Source organism: Anomalospiza imberbis, chromosome 34 (genome assembly GCF_031753505.1).
Source record: "Anomalospiza imberbis isolate Cuckoo-Finch-1a 21T00152 chromosome 34, ASM3175350v1, whole genome shotgun sequence".
Classification (NCBI taxonomy): Eukaryota; Metazoa; Chordata; class Aves; order Passeriformes; family Viduidae; genus Anomalospiza; species Anomalospiza imberbis.
Window position 1 is genome coordinate 735,416 of NC_089714.1, and position 14,658 is coordinate 750,073.

General features: G+C 55.2%; 1 protein-coding gene, 2 long non-coding RNA genes and 1 pseudogene across 5 annotated transcripts in view; 2 read left to right on the top strand and 2 right to left on the bottom strand.

The window, feature by feature from the left end:
* LOC137464017 (zinc finger protein 850-like) overlaps window positions 1-14,658 on the top strand; it is a 646,379-nt pseudogene that overhangs the window by 221,165 nt on the left and 410,556 nt on the right.
* The window catches only part of LOC137464016 (zinc finger protein 850-like), a 506,586-nt gene that overhangs the window by 89,772 nt on the left and 402,156 nt on the right, over window positions 1-14,658 (bottom strand). The window lies entirely within an intron of this gene.
* LOC137464027 (uncharacterized) lies at window positions 5,486-6,871 on the bottom strand. The gene is made up of 3 exons (XR_010994048.1): window positions 6,807-6,871; window positions 6,237-6,603; window positions 5,486-5,595 (listed from the first exon to the last, which is right to left on the bottom strand). It is a non-coding gene; the product is annotated as an uncharacterized lncRNA (long non-coding RNA).
* The window catches only part of LOC137464025 (uncharacterized), a 58,239-nt gene continuing 51,693 nt past the window's right edge, over window positions 8,113-14,658 (top strand). Inside the window, exon 1 of the long non-coding RNA XR_010994047.1 lies at window positions 8,113-8,633. This is a non-coding gene — a long non-coding RNA (uncharacterized lncRNA). The remainder of the gene's footprint in view (window positions 8,634-14,658) is intronic.

Genomic DNA, 14,658 nt, shown 5'->3' on the forward strand with positions numbered 1-14,658 from the left:
CCTTCCTCCTTTATTCATTTTGCAAAATTCACAAAGTTCTATTGTGACATTTGGGTCTTGGCCAGTCCTTTTCTGTAGGGTATTCAGTGTCACAGTGAGCAGCCAAAGGTGACATATTAGCATTGTCAGCCTTATTTCACATTATCAATGTTATAAACGCCAATCACTTGGTTTTCAAAATTTTAAAAGTTTAATAATAATAAAATGGTTATAAAAATAGTAATACAATTAGAGTAATGAAAATTTAGGACAATTACAAGACGATAAAAAGCAAAGAATTACAGACGTCCGGATGCTCTCGGGCACTTAAGCCCAATAAGCATGCCTTGTGAACAAAGGAATAATCTTTAAAAACAATAGCCTGTTGCATATTCATACATCTCATACATGATGCATAAATTCCTTGCAAATTAAGAACTTTTCTGGTTTTTGTCAACTTCTTCCCCTTAATCCTGATGGTTCCATAAAGACAGAGAGAAGGTGGAAGAATGTTTGTCTTTTCCGATAAGGAGGCAGTAACTCTTTATGGGCCCCCATCATTGTCATCTCTGTGTGAAGAGTTTCTTCATTATCTTATCTCTTGCTTGAGCTAGTAAAAAAACCCCCACATACATAGGCTCTATTTTAACTACAAAACTACATTTACCATCCTATTAAAATGTTAATACAGCACTTCTAATCAATATAACATAATACATATAGTATTCAATTTAATATTTGCGAAAAGCCAATCATAAAATATGCATTTTTCACAATCAAATTTAATTCTATCTGAAAAAAATGTATAATCATGTTCTATTTTTATATAACTGTTATTAATGATGATAATAATAATAATATTATTTTTCACTTGCACAAATGAACCTGAGCTCAAGTTTTAACCTTCCTCTGTCCCTCCATGTGGGAGCATTCCAAAAGCAATTCTTCCTTCTGTTGGTGCTGTTTCCAATGTGCCATTTACAAACTTCACCCACATATTCCCAAACCCACAATTCTTTTCCTTCTTCCACATGCAATTTTTGGATGCATTTGAAGACATCCAGGGGTTCAGCCTCTTTTAACAGAGTGCCCCACTGCTCACAGGGTGCTCTGACCTCAGCCCACTCCAGAGCCAGGGAACTCCAGGGAAGGGCTTCCCATCTGGGAATTTCTGATGGGACTGATTCCTCACATTTACATTTAAAAAGTGACATTTTGTTGTGATCTGGCCAGACTGTGCCAGTTTTGTTTCCCCAGTGGGCAGGGTCAGCACCAAAGACACAGACACCAACTGAAGGACTCAGTGTCATTGACTGTAGCTCAAAGCAGCAAAGAATCACAAAAGGAGCAGCTCGGCAATGCACCCAGCCATCAGCACCAGAGATTGCAGCAGTGATTAAGAAAGATCCAGCAGCAGTTACCCTCAGGCTTTACCATGCCCCAGATCCACACAGCAGCTGGGGAAGCTGTCACAGCCAAGGGCTGCAGAGCCACTCCTGGACACTGGGAATTCCTGCAGGTGCCTCCAGCCACAGGTGAGGCTCCAGCCTCGCTGGGAGAGGGCCCAGCTCTGACAGTGCTGAATGAACAAACTGACAGCGCTGCTGGTGCGGGAACATCTGGTTTCATCCTCCTCCTGGGTTCCTCCCAAAGCCTGGCCAGGGCCCAAGAGGAACCAAGGGAGGTGACTTTGCCCATTCAGCCCCAGACAAGGCCAGATGTCAGATTTCATGGCCTTGTCTGGCTTCTAAACACAGAAAGGTCAATCCATGTTTCACTAATGAGTGGATACATCTATCACAGTGCTAATGACCATGCATATTTCATTAGTGAGCAGATACAAAGATAACCTTTGGTTGGAAGGTTCATCCAGAGGCCACCTTTGGCTCAGGGCCTCACTCAGGGCTGTTGTCCAGGCCTTGGCACTTCAGGGACGTGGTTTAGTGCTGGGCTCGACACTGCTGGGAGACCGGCTGGACTGGATGAGCTCAGAGGTCTTTTCCAACAGAAAGGATTCTGTGATTCCATGATTCCATCTGCTGTATTCAGCCAGGTCCATGTTAGCAGCATTCATTTGCTCAGAAAGTCTCCTCAGGCCCAGCTCTTGAGGCCTGAGGCTTCAGCTCCTTCAGCTCCTGGTGCTCAGCTGCTCGTGCTGAACCGGACGACTCGGGGAGAAGAACACAGTCCATCCAATTCCTTCTGGGACACGGAGAGGGGAGGCTGTGGAAACAGGAGCAGTGTTTGCTGTGGCCTCCTCTCTGCCCTGCACGCCTTTCAGCGCTTTGAACCAGCCAAGAGCTTTCTCCAAGAGTGCAATGGAGCAGCTGTTCCTGCTGCTGGGTCTGGCTCTCTCCAGTCTCTGACCTTGCCTGCTTTTGTCCCTCTTGCTGTGCCCTCTGCTCCCCCAGGGCTCGGTGGCTGCTGCCCAGGACTGTGGGACTGGCGCAGATCCAGGGGTCGAGACCCTCCTTTCTCTGCCCTTGGAGCTGCCTGGGCGCAGCAGCCTTTTCCATCTGGAAGCTCCCCATGGACAGGGAGTCCCCAGCTCTGTTCCTTGCACAACATCCAGGAGCCCAGGGCTGCCATCTCAAGTCCCTGCTGGCCCTGGGGGCTCCCAGGTGCCTCAGGCTGCTGTGACACCGCTGCACACGGGAGGGAAGAGTGGCAGGGGTTGTGCTGAAAGTCAGCTCCACGTGCTGCTGCTGCTGGGGGTCATTTGTCCAGGCCTGCCCCAGAGTCAGGGATCAGATCCAGGTCCTGCTGGTGCTCCCTCGGGATCAGCCCCAGTTTGGGTGTTGCTGTCTGGGCCAGCAGAAGCGGTGGCTGCAGCAGCGGGTGCTGACCGTGCCCCAGTCCCTGGGGCTGGAGGGGTCCCTGGGCTGGGGCTGGGAGGGAGCTGCTCCAGCCCGGAGTGCACTGCTGAGTGCTGTGCTCTGGGGCTGGGGCTCCCCGCACAGGGGACTGGACTGGTGTGCCACAGGAGACAGAGAAGCTGCAGCTTCAGCCTAACTGAGGTGGGTGCGTGGGCTGGGAAGAGTGGGGAGGCTCAAGGGGATTCACAGAGCTCATCCTGCTACAAGGACGAGGACAAGGGAGTGGGAACTCAGCAGTGAGGAGAGCTGAGGGCTGGAGAGCAGCTCTGAATGACACTAAAATCCCACTGGACCTCTGAGACATTGCTGCTCCTCAGCCAGTGACAGGATGAGTCCCTAAGCCTGGGGCTCAGCCTTCCTCGTGGTGAGGGGCACCAAGGAAGGCAACAGTGTGATGGAGACTTCCATGGGCTGGGAACTCACTGGGGGAAAAGAGGGAGCAGTTGGGAAGTACAAGGCAGGTGGAGGAGAGAACTGTTCAGAGAAAGACTGAGCTACAGCTTGAGCAAGCTGCAAAATGTCATTTGGGGTCATCCCAGATTGATTTCATTTCAGAAGCTATTGAACAAGTTTATTCTGGGGTGGTGGCATGTTTTCCCTGGGAGGCGTACACTCTGCACACTTGAGCTGTGTTGCTGAAATGCTCCAGCAGGTCTGTGCTGCAGGTCACCCCATTTCTTCTTTGGCTGATTGCGGCCCGGTGCTGAGCTCCAGCAGAGCCCTGGCAGAGCCCAGAGCAGCCTCAGGACCCGCAGAGCCCGGCTGCAAGGAAAGAAACCAGAAAGCGCCCGTCAGCTGAAGGCTCCTGTCCCCTTGTCCCAGCCGCCTGCGGTGCCCAGGCCATGCTGGCCGTGCCCAGAGCTGTGCCCAGAGCTGCCCATCCCTGCTGCCTTTGGGAGCAGAGCAGGAGGGCAGGACATGTGCCCAGCCTGCAGCCGGCCACGGCACATCCAGCCCTCAGCAGCTGCCCAGAGCAGGATGCTCCTGTGCTCGCTGCCATCTCCCCAAAGCTCTGATCCCACCATGCCAAGCAGACGGGACCCACCTGATGCCATCCCCTGCTGGAAGAAAAGCTGGTCCCAAACCATGTCCTCATCCTTCTCCAAGGGCACGGCCCATCCACGCCACAGCTGCTCCCAAGCACTTCCCCATCCAGACTGGACCCCACCTGGAACACTTCCTCTAGAAAAACACACAACAAAATTTTGAAAATAGATTACAGACAAAAAGGGGAACAAGAAAAAAGGTCAAAAATCATATTACTGTCAGGGACTTGAGGAAGGCCCAACCCCTGCATGCCAGGGAAAAACCCACCCACAGGTGAGGGAAGCCCAGGCTCTCTCCCTTCCCCCCTGCACTGCCCCCCAAAATAACGGTGATCCCAAAGAAAACAGGGGCAATGGAGCAGCCCAAGCCCTTCCTTGCCTGCAAAGCAAAGCAGCCCCTGCACAGGTTCTGGAGTCCCACCTCTGCTCCCACCATGGGGGTTTGTTTGTGTCGGGCTGGCTGCCCCAGCCCCAGCCTCAGCCCCAGCCCGGGGCACGGTGGGTGCTGGGGGCTGTTGGCAGGGCCAGGAGCCCACTCCCATTTCATCACCACCCCAGCCCATCCCCCAGCCCTGCCAAAAGCAGCCTGGCAGCCGACTGAAGGATCAGCTGCATCCGCCCCAGCAAAGGGGGAACCTTTGGTTCCTGGCCAGGCTGTGCAATGCCCAAATCTGGGAGCATCCCCCTGCGTGTGGACTCACCTGCATATTTCCCGTGGAGCCTGGCTTTGGAGAAGGTGCCAGAATCGAAGTCCATCATCCTCAGCTGCCGGTGGCCAGGTGGAGGAAGAGGTTGTCATCCTTGATGTCGTCCTCGCTGTCCCCAGCAGCAGCAGCCCCACCTGGTACAGCTCCTCCAGGGGCTCCTTCTCCTTCCCTTGGGGTGAGCCCAGGCTGTCAGGGTTCTGCCCAGGGCCCAGAGCTGTCAGGGAACCAGGACAAGCAAAACCAGCTCAGATGGCGGCCACCAGTGCTGGGCAGAGCAGCTCAGCTCCAGCACAAGGGCTGCATGTTCCCATCTGATGACCCCTGGGCAGTGACACAGGCAGGACAAAATGTCTGGGTTCCTTTGCTTCTGATTGCCAAGGCATGTGTGGAGCTGCAACTTACCAGGGCCTTGCATCAAAGTGTGCCTGTGGCTCTCTCCCTTCTTCTAGGGCCGATCAATATCCTGCAGCCAGGGATCACAGAACAGCTCTTCTAACGAGGGCCTGTCCGAGTGCAGCATGGATAAACACCGCCTGATCAGGTCTTGGCACTCTGGGCAGAGAAACCAGAACCCTCCGGTCAGCTGGAGAAGGCTCCTGTTGGCTTTGTCCCCCTATTCCCGTGCCCAGGCCATGCTGGATGTGCTCAGAGCTGGGCCTAAACTTCCCCATCAATTCCCTGTTTTGGAGGAGAGCAGGAGAGCGGGACATGTGCCACCTCCTCAGCAGCTGCCAGGGCGGGATGCTCACGAGCTGCTGCTGTCTCCCAGCACTGGCATTGCCCCCGTGGCCAGAGATGAGGATCCACCTTGAGAGAGCCGTCGTGGCAGTGAGAGCTGATGGTCCCAGCTGATGTTCTGGCTCCTCCTGAAAGGGTGCTCCCCGCAGACCATCTGGTGCAGCAGGATGCCCAGGGACCAGATGGTAGCTGGCTTGCCATAGTAAAATCCAAAGTGGATCCATTCCGGGGGGCTGTATGACGGTGTTCCTGTGGAATACAGATGGGGTTCATCAGGGGGATGCTGCTGCTCCCAGAGCCTGGCCCCAGCATCCCTGGGCGTGTGGGGGCTGCCCCAGTGGCACACGGGGTGACCGCTGCCCTCTCGCCAGCACCTGGGACTTGTGTATAGACTCGGGGTTGGAAAAGAAGCCACTGGGGTTGGAAGAGGGCAGCAGAAATCCTGGCAAGGCCCAACCATGAGGAGGAAAAACCCACCCAGTGCTTGGGAAAACCATGCCTTCATCCTCCCTGCCTGCACTGCCCAAAAAACATCATGAATCCAAAAGAAACCAGGTGAGTGGAGCAGTCCAAGCCCTTTCTCACCTGCACACCAAACCGGCTGGGACACAGCTTACGGCCCCCCTCTCTGCTACCCCCACCCACGGGTGTTTTTGTCAGGCTGGCTGCCCCAGCCCCAGCCTCAGTCCTGCCCAGAGTGGTGGGCAAAGGCTGCCAGCAGGGCTGGAAGCTGGCTCCCCACCCAGCCCTGCTCAAACGCAACTCAGCTGAAATCTCAGTGCCATGAAGGGCAACAAAAGGGAGAATCCCTGCTGCCACACCCAGCTTGGGCTGTGAGATGTTGGGCCATGAGATGCCAGGACCGAGAGCACACCCCTGCGTGGGCTCACCTGCAAAGCGAGTGTAGGCTGTGTCTTGCAGGTAGGTGCCACAGCCAAAGTCGATCAATTTGGCCTGCCCGGTGGCCAGGTCAACCAGGATGTTCCCTGGTTTGATGTCCCTGTGCAGGACTCCGCAGCTGGTGCAGTGCTGCACGGCCTCCAGCACCTGGCGGAACAGATCCCGCGCCACCTCCTCGGACAGGAATCCCCGTGCCCGAATGAAATGATGAAGGTCCTGAGACCGCTTCGGGCGTTCCAGCACGATCAAGATGTTGTTGGGGAGCTCAAGCCACTCCAGCAGCTGGACGACACCGGGGAAGCCAGTGGACACCTTGTCCAGCAGCACGACCTCCAGGGGTGCGCTGGTGCCGTCGGGCTGTGGGAGGAACGCAATTCCGTCAGTGGGGCTGATGCCGTGCAAGGGGTCGGGAACCCCTCACCCAGCCCGGGATGCTCTGCGCCCTGCGCTGGCCCCACGCCCGCTCTCCCTCGAGGCGTCCTGGTGGCTCCCACCCTGCCGGGCCTCGGCTCATCCCCGCCGGCACGGCCCGGCTTCTGCCGCTGGCCCCGCTCACTCACCAGCTCGCCCCAGTGCCAGACGCGGTTCCTTGGCACCCTTTTGATGGCCACCTGCAAGCCAAGAGCAGCAGCGGGCTGAGCCACCCGCCCTGAGCAACCCCAGCCTCAGCCCTAGCCCCAGCTCCAGCCCCATCCCCCCCTCCTCCTCCCCCTTCTCCTCCTCCTCCTCCTCCTCCGCCCGCCGCCGGCCCCGCCGCTTACCGGGGCGCCGTCCGAGAGCCGCGTGGCCGCGAAGACGCTGCCGAAGCCGCCGCTGCCCAGCAGCGAACCCAGCCGGTACCACTCCTGCAGGCCCTGCTGCGCCTTCCCTGCGGGCGGGACGCGGCTGTCAGCGCTCGGCCCGGGGCCAGGAGCGGCCCCCAAGCGCCCCCCGACCGCCCCGGGCCGGCCCTCCCCAGGCGTTCGCTCCCGGCAACGGGACAGCGGCGGCTCGGGGGCGGCGGCCGCGCTGCCGAGCGGCGGAGCTCGGGCCGGGGAAGCCGCAGCGGAGGCGGCGGCAGCGGCCGCGCCGCGTGTGTCCTCCGCGGGGCCCGGGAGGAGCCGGGGCCGGGGCCATGCTCGGGCCAGGCGGAGCCAGAGCGAGGCGATGCCGCCCCAGCCCCAGGCACCGATGCCCGCCCAGAAGCGCCACTGCCAGCACGGCCAGAGCCGGGCGGAGGCGAGACCCCGGCGGGACGGCCGGGGGCGGGGATGGGGCAGCCCCGCCCGGAGCCGGGGGCGGGCCGGGGGCATGGCCCGGCCGGGAATGGGGAGAGAGAGAGACTGGGAGAGGAGGGGACAGCGGGAAAGGGAGAGCGGGAGACGGTGCGGGACAGCGGGACAGGGAGAGGAGTAACAAGAGGGAGTCGACAAAATCACTGCTTTGGCTGCTGCTGCTGCTGCTGCTGCTGCTGCTGCTGCAACTGAAGCTCCGGGGCCGTTTGTCCCCGTGTCCGTTTGTCCGTTGCCCGCTCGCCGCTGCGCCCAGCCCCCCGCTCCCCGGGGGCAGCCCCTGAGCCTGTCCAAACACGGGAACTTTGCCGTGTTCAGCCCAGACCCAGAGTCTGGACTCCTGCACAGCGGCACAGAAATCCTCTTGGTCGCTGCTGTGCATTGTCCCTGCTGAGGGTCAAATACTATCGGAGCACATTCCCTGAATGCAGAGTATTTGCCTGACCCAAGCACTGCACTTAGTCTCCAGCACTGCTTTCCAAGAAAACCAGGGGAAGGCAAGCTGTGTGTAGCTCATGGTATTTTACAGTGTCTCAAACTTGCCATGTCATGGATCTTAGAGGTGAGAACCAGTTGGATTAATGGGATGGAGAAGCAGTGCAAGATGGAAAAGGGGAGCATAGAAATAAACAGAGGAAAACATCTTGGATTGTTTCTTTCCATTTTCATTTCATTTCCTAAAAGCTCATTCAGTTTTCCCAGAATCTTCTCCACAGTCCTGTTTGCTCTTTCCAAGAACCTTTCCTGGAGAACGAGGTGCAGCTCCTGTCACAAGATGTGCCACCACCTGCAGCTTCTCTTGGCTTTCCACACCGTGAGTGCAGCACAACTCTTACAGCAAAGCAGGACTAATATTAGAAAAACTTGACACCTTGTTCTTTCTTTTCCTTGTGGGCTGGGCAGTTGTGCCTTTGGTGAGGTTTTCATTGTTACTGTGATACCATAAGAATCCATGACGGGCTACCGGAAATTATTAGGGAATGCAAGCCTGACTGAATGCAGAGAAAGAATCTGCAGAGCCTGCAGCCAGAAATGGAGAGCTGTGGGATAATCATTCCAACATCCCCATGGGCATCTTGAAAGTGATGTAGAAGATGAAAATGGGCTGACAGGGGAGTTCGTTTCTGTGTTCACTTTAGATGCTTCTACATCTCATGCACTGATATAATTCAAGAGTTCAATCAGTTAATGACAAGCACCAGACCAAGCTGGACCTCTCAGGAGATGACTGAAAGAATCTGAAAAGGAGCAATGCAGGCAATGACGTGGTGATCTTTGTAAGAATGGTCATTTTTTCCTAATAATTTTCAGTCCACTCCCTCCACTTTTGTCCTTCCTAACAAGGCCATTTTCATCCTAGATTCCCCATGAAATGGGAACCCGGAGCTTGTGGAAGTGCCTGAAAGATGCCCTGCTTCCCTGCAGGGACACTGAGGCTGAAACAGGAGCCGGAGCCCTCTCTGGGGAAGCCTCCTCCGAGCTGGAATGTGTGCCGTGCTGGGAGAGGAGCAGGAGGGGGAGAACGCTGGGCGCTGTGAGGCAGGAGCAGGAGGTTTGGGCCGCAGGACATTCCGTCTGTGCCGTGCCCGGGGCTCTGGGCCTGGCCCCGCGTGCACTGAGCTCCCGACACTGCAGGAGCCCCCCGGGCTGGGCTCAGGTTCCCGCTGGGACTGGGCAGCAGGCTGGGCTCCACTGGGATCAGCAGCAGCTGGGAATATCTCTGGGCATCTCCATTTTCTGCTGCTGCTCAGAAGAAACAATGAAGTGTGTCGAAATGTTCTGGTTTCTCTTTATCCTGGTGGAATTTTTCATTGTATTTCACACTCCAGAGGCAATTTCTGTGATGGCCTCTGTCAGTTGATTCTATTTCAGCAGCAGCAGCAACAGGGCTGTGTTTGAGCACTGCAGATGTGGCCTGTGTGGCTTTAATTTTCCGTGACTTAGTGCTCAGGGACTTGATAGCATTTCAAGATCTGCTAATCATGATGCCTGTGACACAAAGTCTGAGTTTCCTGTCACAAAAGCACTCTGGGTAGCACTGACAAAATTGCTGGCCAGCTTCTGCAAATCATTTGTAAGAAGTCATCTTTGATTGTTCCTGTTGGTTTGGTTGTGGGGTTTTTCCCTTGTGTTTTAGTTTTTTAAGATTATCCACAAAGGCCATTCCTTGTGCCATTTCTCATTTTGTTTCTCTCTACCTTTGCTGTGGCCCCAGACTGTGTCAATGAGGAGCTGTGCTCTCAGTGGCTTTAAATGAACTAAAGGATCTCCCAGGAAAGTTTTCACCAGAAATCCTCCTTTTGTTCCCTCCTCTGAAGCTGCAGCAGCAATGTCTTTGTGCAGAGCTGGGGGCAGATCAGGGCTGGCACAGAAGCCCTGGTCCTGCTGGCCACACCATTCCTGATCCAGGCCAGGAGCCATTGGCCTTCTTGGCCACCTGGGCACACTGCTGGCTCATGTCCAGCCTGCTGTCCATCAGTCCCTGCAGGTCCCTTTCTGCCTGGCTGCTGTCCAGCCACTCTGTCCCCAGCCTGTAGTGCTGCAGGGGTTGTTGTGGCCAAAGTGCAGGACCCGGCACTTGGACTTGTTAAACCTCACTTTGTTGGATTTGGGCCCTGGATCCAGCCTGTCCAGGTCCCTCTGCAGAGCCCTCCTATCCTCCAGCACATCCACACCCACACACAGCTTGGTGTCATCTGCAAATTTGCTGATGCTGGACTCAATCCCCTCATGCAGATCATCCATGCAGATATTGAAATCCACGCTGGCTGGCTCTGACCCCTCGGCCATCCTGTGGGTGCCCTGTGATGGCACTCAGGGTGATCTGTTCCATAACGTTGCCGGGCACCGAGGTCAGGCTGACAGGCCTGGAGTTCCCCAGATCCTCCTCCCAGCCCTTCTTGGGGATGGGCTCACACTGGCGCCTCCAGTGCTCTGGCACCTCCCTGGTGAGCCAGGACTGATGGTAAATGATGGAGAGCAGCTTGGGGAGGTCATCCACCAGCTCCCTCATCCCCCTAGGATGGATCCCATCTGATCCCATCCACCTGTGAGTATCTGAGTGGCCCAACAGGTCCCCAGCTGCTTCCTCCTGGATTCCAGAGGCCTGTTCTGCATTCTGACCCCATCTGCCAGCTCAGGAGAACTCTTGTCCTGATGACATCCTGTCCTAATATTGAAAATTGATACAAACAAGGTGTTAAGTAGCTTGGACTTTTCCTTATCTTTAGTTCCTATATTCTCCACTGCATCCAATAAAGAGTAGGGGTTCACCTTATTCCACATTTTGCCATTAATTTATTCATAGACACATTTTTATTTTTTTTCACAGAAGTGGCCAGGTTAATCTCTAATTGAGATTACACCTCTATCTTTTTTTTTTTTTTACTGCATGACCTGACAACATCCTCAAATACTTGCTAAGTTGCCTGACCATTTGTCCAAAGTTAATGCACACTCTTTTTTCCCTTAAGTTCCCACAAAAGCTCCACAGGCAGCCAGGGCAGTCATTTTCCTCACCAGCTCATCTTTGGCCACACCGGGACAAGCTGCTCCTTCCCCCTTAAGATTACTTTCTTGAAATGTGTCCATCCTTCCTGGACCCCTTTGTTTTTAAGGGTTGTTTCCCATTAAATATCAGTACCTGATTCGGTACTCCCCAAATCTCCATCCTAAATAGGCCAAAGTCTGCCCTGCCTAATTCCAGTGTGGCAGTTTTGTTGCTGCCCCTCCTTCTTTCACAGATCATTGAAAACTTGATTATTTCATGGTCACTGTGCCCCAGGCAGCCTCCAACCCCCACATCTGCCACCAGCCCTTCTCTGTTTGTGAGCAGCAGGAGACAGAGCTTTCCTTGGGAGTGGAGTGTTACCAAAAATTTGGTAAAACAGAAAACTCCTTCACACCAATGCAGCATTAAGAAGCAGCATTCTTTATTCAGCCGGGTGCACGGGGGATAGCTCCTCCCAAAGCTGAGCATGCTGAGTGCAGGAAAGTTTCTGCTCATATTCTGTATTTTGCACACATATTCACTGATTGACCTGGACTAAACACACATCTGATAATAATTTCCCCAGAATCATTAACATATTTCCCCTCCCCTTTTCCAATGTGTTCTTCTGTCCTGGGGGTCTCTCTGGTGGTCCCTGGTGGTCGTGGACCCCAATGTTCCAGTGGGCCTGGCTGAGCTGTCAGGACACTGAGGCTGGTGAACTTCCAGTTCCCCTTCTGAGACAATGGGCATTGTGTGGTTTCCATAGGCCTGGGGTTTTGGAGAACAAGCTCCAAGTGTCAGCTCACCTGGTGGAGACAATTTATCATCTGGTAACATGAGGTCACAGAGTGATCTATGACATCACATGAGTGATCTATGACAGAATGGTCCATGACATCACAGAGTGTTTTTTGTGAGGTCATCGAGCAGCTATGACAAAAACTGCCTCTGTGACCTCTCAGAGCCAGCTGTGACATCACAGGGCAGAGGTCTGAAATCACAGAACAGATTATGACATCACAGAGTTGGCTGTGACATAAGAGACCAGCTGTGTGACATTAGAGAATGGACTGTGACATGTCAGTGCAGGCTGTGGCATCACAGAGGGGCTGTGTGACATCCCAGGAGGGCTGTGTGAGGTCACTGGGTTGGTCACTCTGCCCCAGCTCCCCCTCACAGTTTCTCCCAACAAGTCCAATGCTGTTCATTCCCCAGTGGGGTCCCTGTCCCCTGGTATCCCCCCAGTCCACCTGGAGCCACAGCCCCCACCAAAGGATGTTCCACAGGATCTACCCCAGAGCCTGACATGGGGAAAAGGGCCAGGGCTGTGTGACCAGGACATCAAGGACGTGGATTATCCAACACTCTGTGGCCTGGGTTGGGTTCCCCAGGGCAGGAGAGATGTCTGGCAGCTGGAGCAGGGTTAGGGAAGGGCCTCCAAGGTGGGGCTGGAGCCCTTGGGCTGTGAGCAGAGGCTGAGGGAGCTGGGCTTGTCCAGCCTGGAGCAGGGAAGGCTGAGGGGCTCCTCATCCCAGCCTGGCAGTGCCAGCGAGGAGGGGAGGGAGAACACAGAGCCAGGCTCTTCACCGGGGACCTGGTGGGAGACAAAAGCCAATGGGTGGAAGGGGCAAGAGGGGAGATCAGCCAGGCCAGGAGGAGATGAAATGAGTCAGGCTGGTTTCAGCATTTCCTCAACAGCAAAAGCAGCCTGACCTCCCTTCTCCATCCACCACTGACAGCTTTGCAAATCAGGAATTGTTGGAGATGTTTTGCCCCCACTGCAGGACAATCATCCTGATACAAGAACTTAATTGTGTTTATTTCTATCACAGAACCACGTTTGTCTAAAATCAGTTTTAATATGGAAATCACTTGTGGATGGTGGACTCATCAGACGCTACTGGGACATTGCACATAGCTCAGGGAAGAGTGTGATTGTTATTAAATTGTGTCCTGTTCAACCATGGTCTGTTGGCCATGAAGAGAAACTTTCTGTGCCTCTGAGTCTCACCAGTTCCTGACCCCCAAAGGACACAAACCTGATGAGTTGTGGTTCCCACTCCAGTGGTGGCACTTGGACCTCCCTCCATCCCCAGAGCAGAGCTCCCTTATCCCAGAAAGTCCCTGGCAATGCAGGGATGAAGGAAACAGGACAGGCTGTGGGGATCAGGGGCAGGGCACAGCCAGGGATTTGGGGTGGTTGTGAGCCCAGGGCAGGACCCGGCCCTTGGCCTTGGTGAACCTCATCCAATTGTCCTGGGCCCGTGGCTCCAGCCTGTCCAGATCCCTCTGCAGAGCTTCCTGCCCTCCAGCACAGCCACACTCCCACCCAGCTTGGGCTCACCTGGGAACTGCCTGAGGGTGCCCTCGATGGCCTCGTCCAGATCAGCAATAAAGAGATTTCACTGACCTGGCCCCAGTCCTGAGCCCTGGGGACACCCCTGGGTGTGACTCCATTCCTCAGCTGCTCTGAGTGCCAGGGGTTGGATGAGGGAAATGGTAAGGAGGGGTTGGGGACAAAGTGTTATTGATTGTCAGCCATGAAGGGTCTTGATTTTGACATCTTTTCAGACTGCATTAGGAAGTGCTGGGGGTCAATATCAATCCGACATTGTTGATATTAATCTATAAACAGTATAAACTGGAAAAGAAAAGAGGACAAAAGAGTTCTCTCTGCATAGTTTTCAAAACAGTATATTCACTTTAAATACACTACTGAAATCTGTCCAATTAACCACAGAAGAATTGAAAACGTCAATTATTCCCATGGGCTGTTCTTGTTTGGAAGTTTTAAACAAATCTTTATGAGCCTTTCTCACTGAATTCCTAAAAGGAAGAGCTCAAGAAAGAATAGGCCTCTGGAGTAGTAAAATTCATCAGCAACGTCCAAGTGGCTGAGGATCAATCCCCATCAGAGCAGCAATGACCAGCAATGGGCACAGCTTTGTGGCTGCCCCAGCTCTGGGATGGGTCCTGGGCCTGGAGCAGGAGCAGCTCTGGAGGGCCCCAAGGCCGGGCTCTTGTGCTGGCCTGGGCAGATGGGATGGCAGCAGGGGCTGCAGAGCTCTCAGCACCTCAGCCCGAGGGGAGCAGGGCACCCAGGGAGCCTCCTTTGGCCTTGGCCAAGCCCCTTCCCCCATGGCTGGGGCTGAGTCCTGGCTGAGCTGCAGCTGCTGCTGTGCCCTGGCCAGGGGCTGAGGCCGTGGGGCCAGTGGCCAGAGCAGCCTGGGCTGAGCAGAGCTGTGGGGCCAGAGCCGGCTGGGCTGTGCTGGGGAGAGGCCCTTGGTGCTGCACAGAGCTCAGGGCAGCTGGCAGAGCTTGCAGGGAGCTGGGCTGGGCTCAGAGAGCCTGGCACAGAAACCATCAGTGTCCATCCCAGCCTGGCTGAGCGTGCAGGGCAGGACTCAGCCCAGGCCTTGTGGGGCAGGGCCAGCGCCTGTGCAAGGCATGGAAAACAGGCAAGTGCCCGAGAGAGGAGGCTGCTCTGTGCCCTTGGGGGCATGGACACAGCAGGAACACTCAGGAGCCCAAAGAGCCTCCATGGCTGTGCTGGAGACCAAGGCTGGAGCAGGGAAATGCAGGGCTGCTGCGCCATGGGGAGGGCATTGAATTCCAGCACACACCTCAGCTCTCTGATGGTCCCGGCAC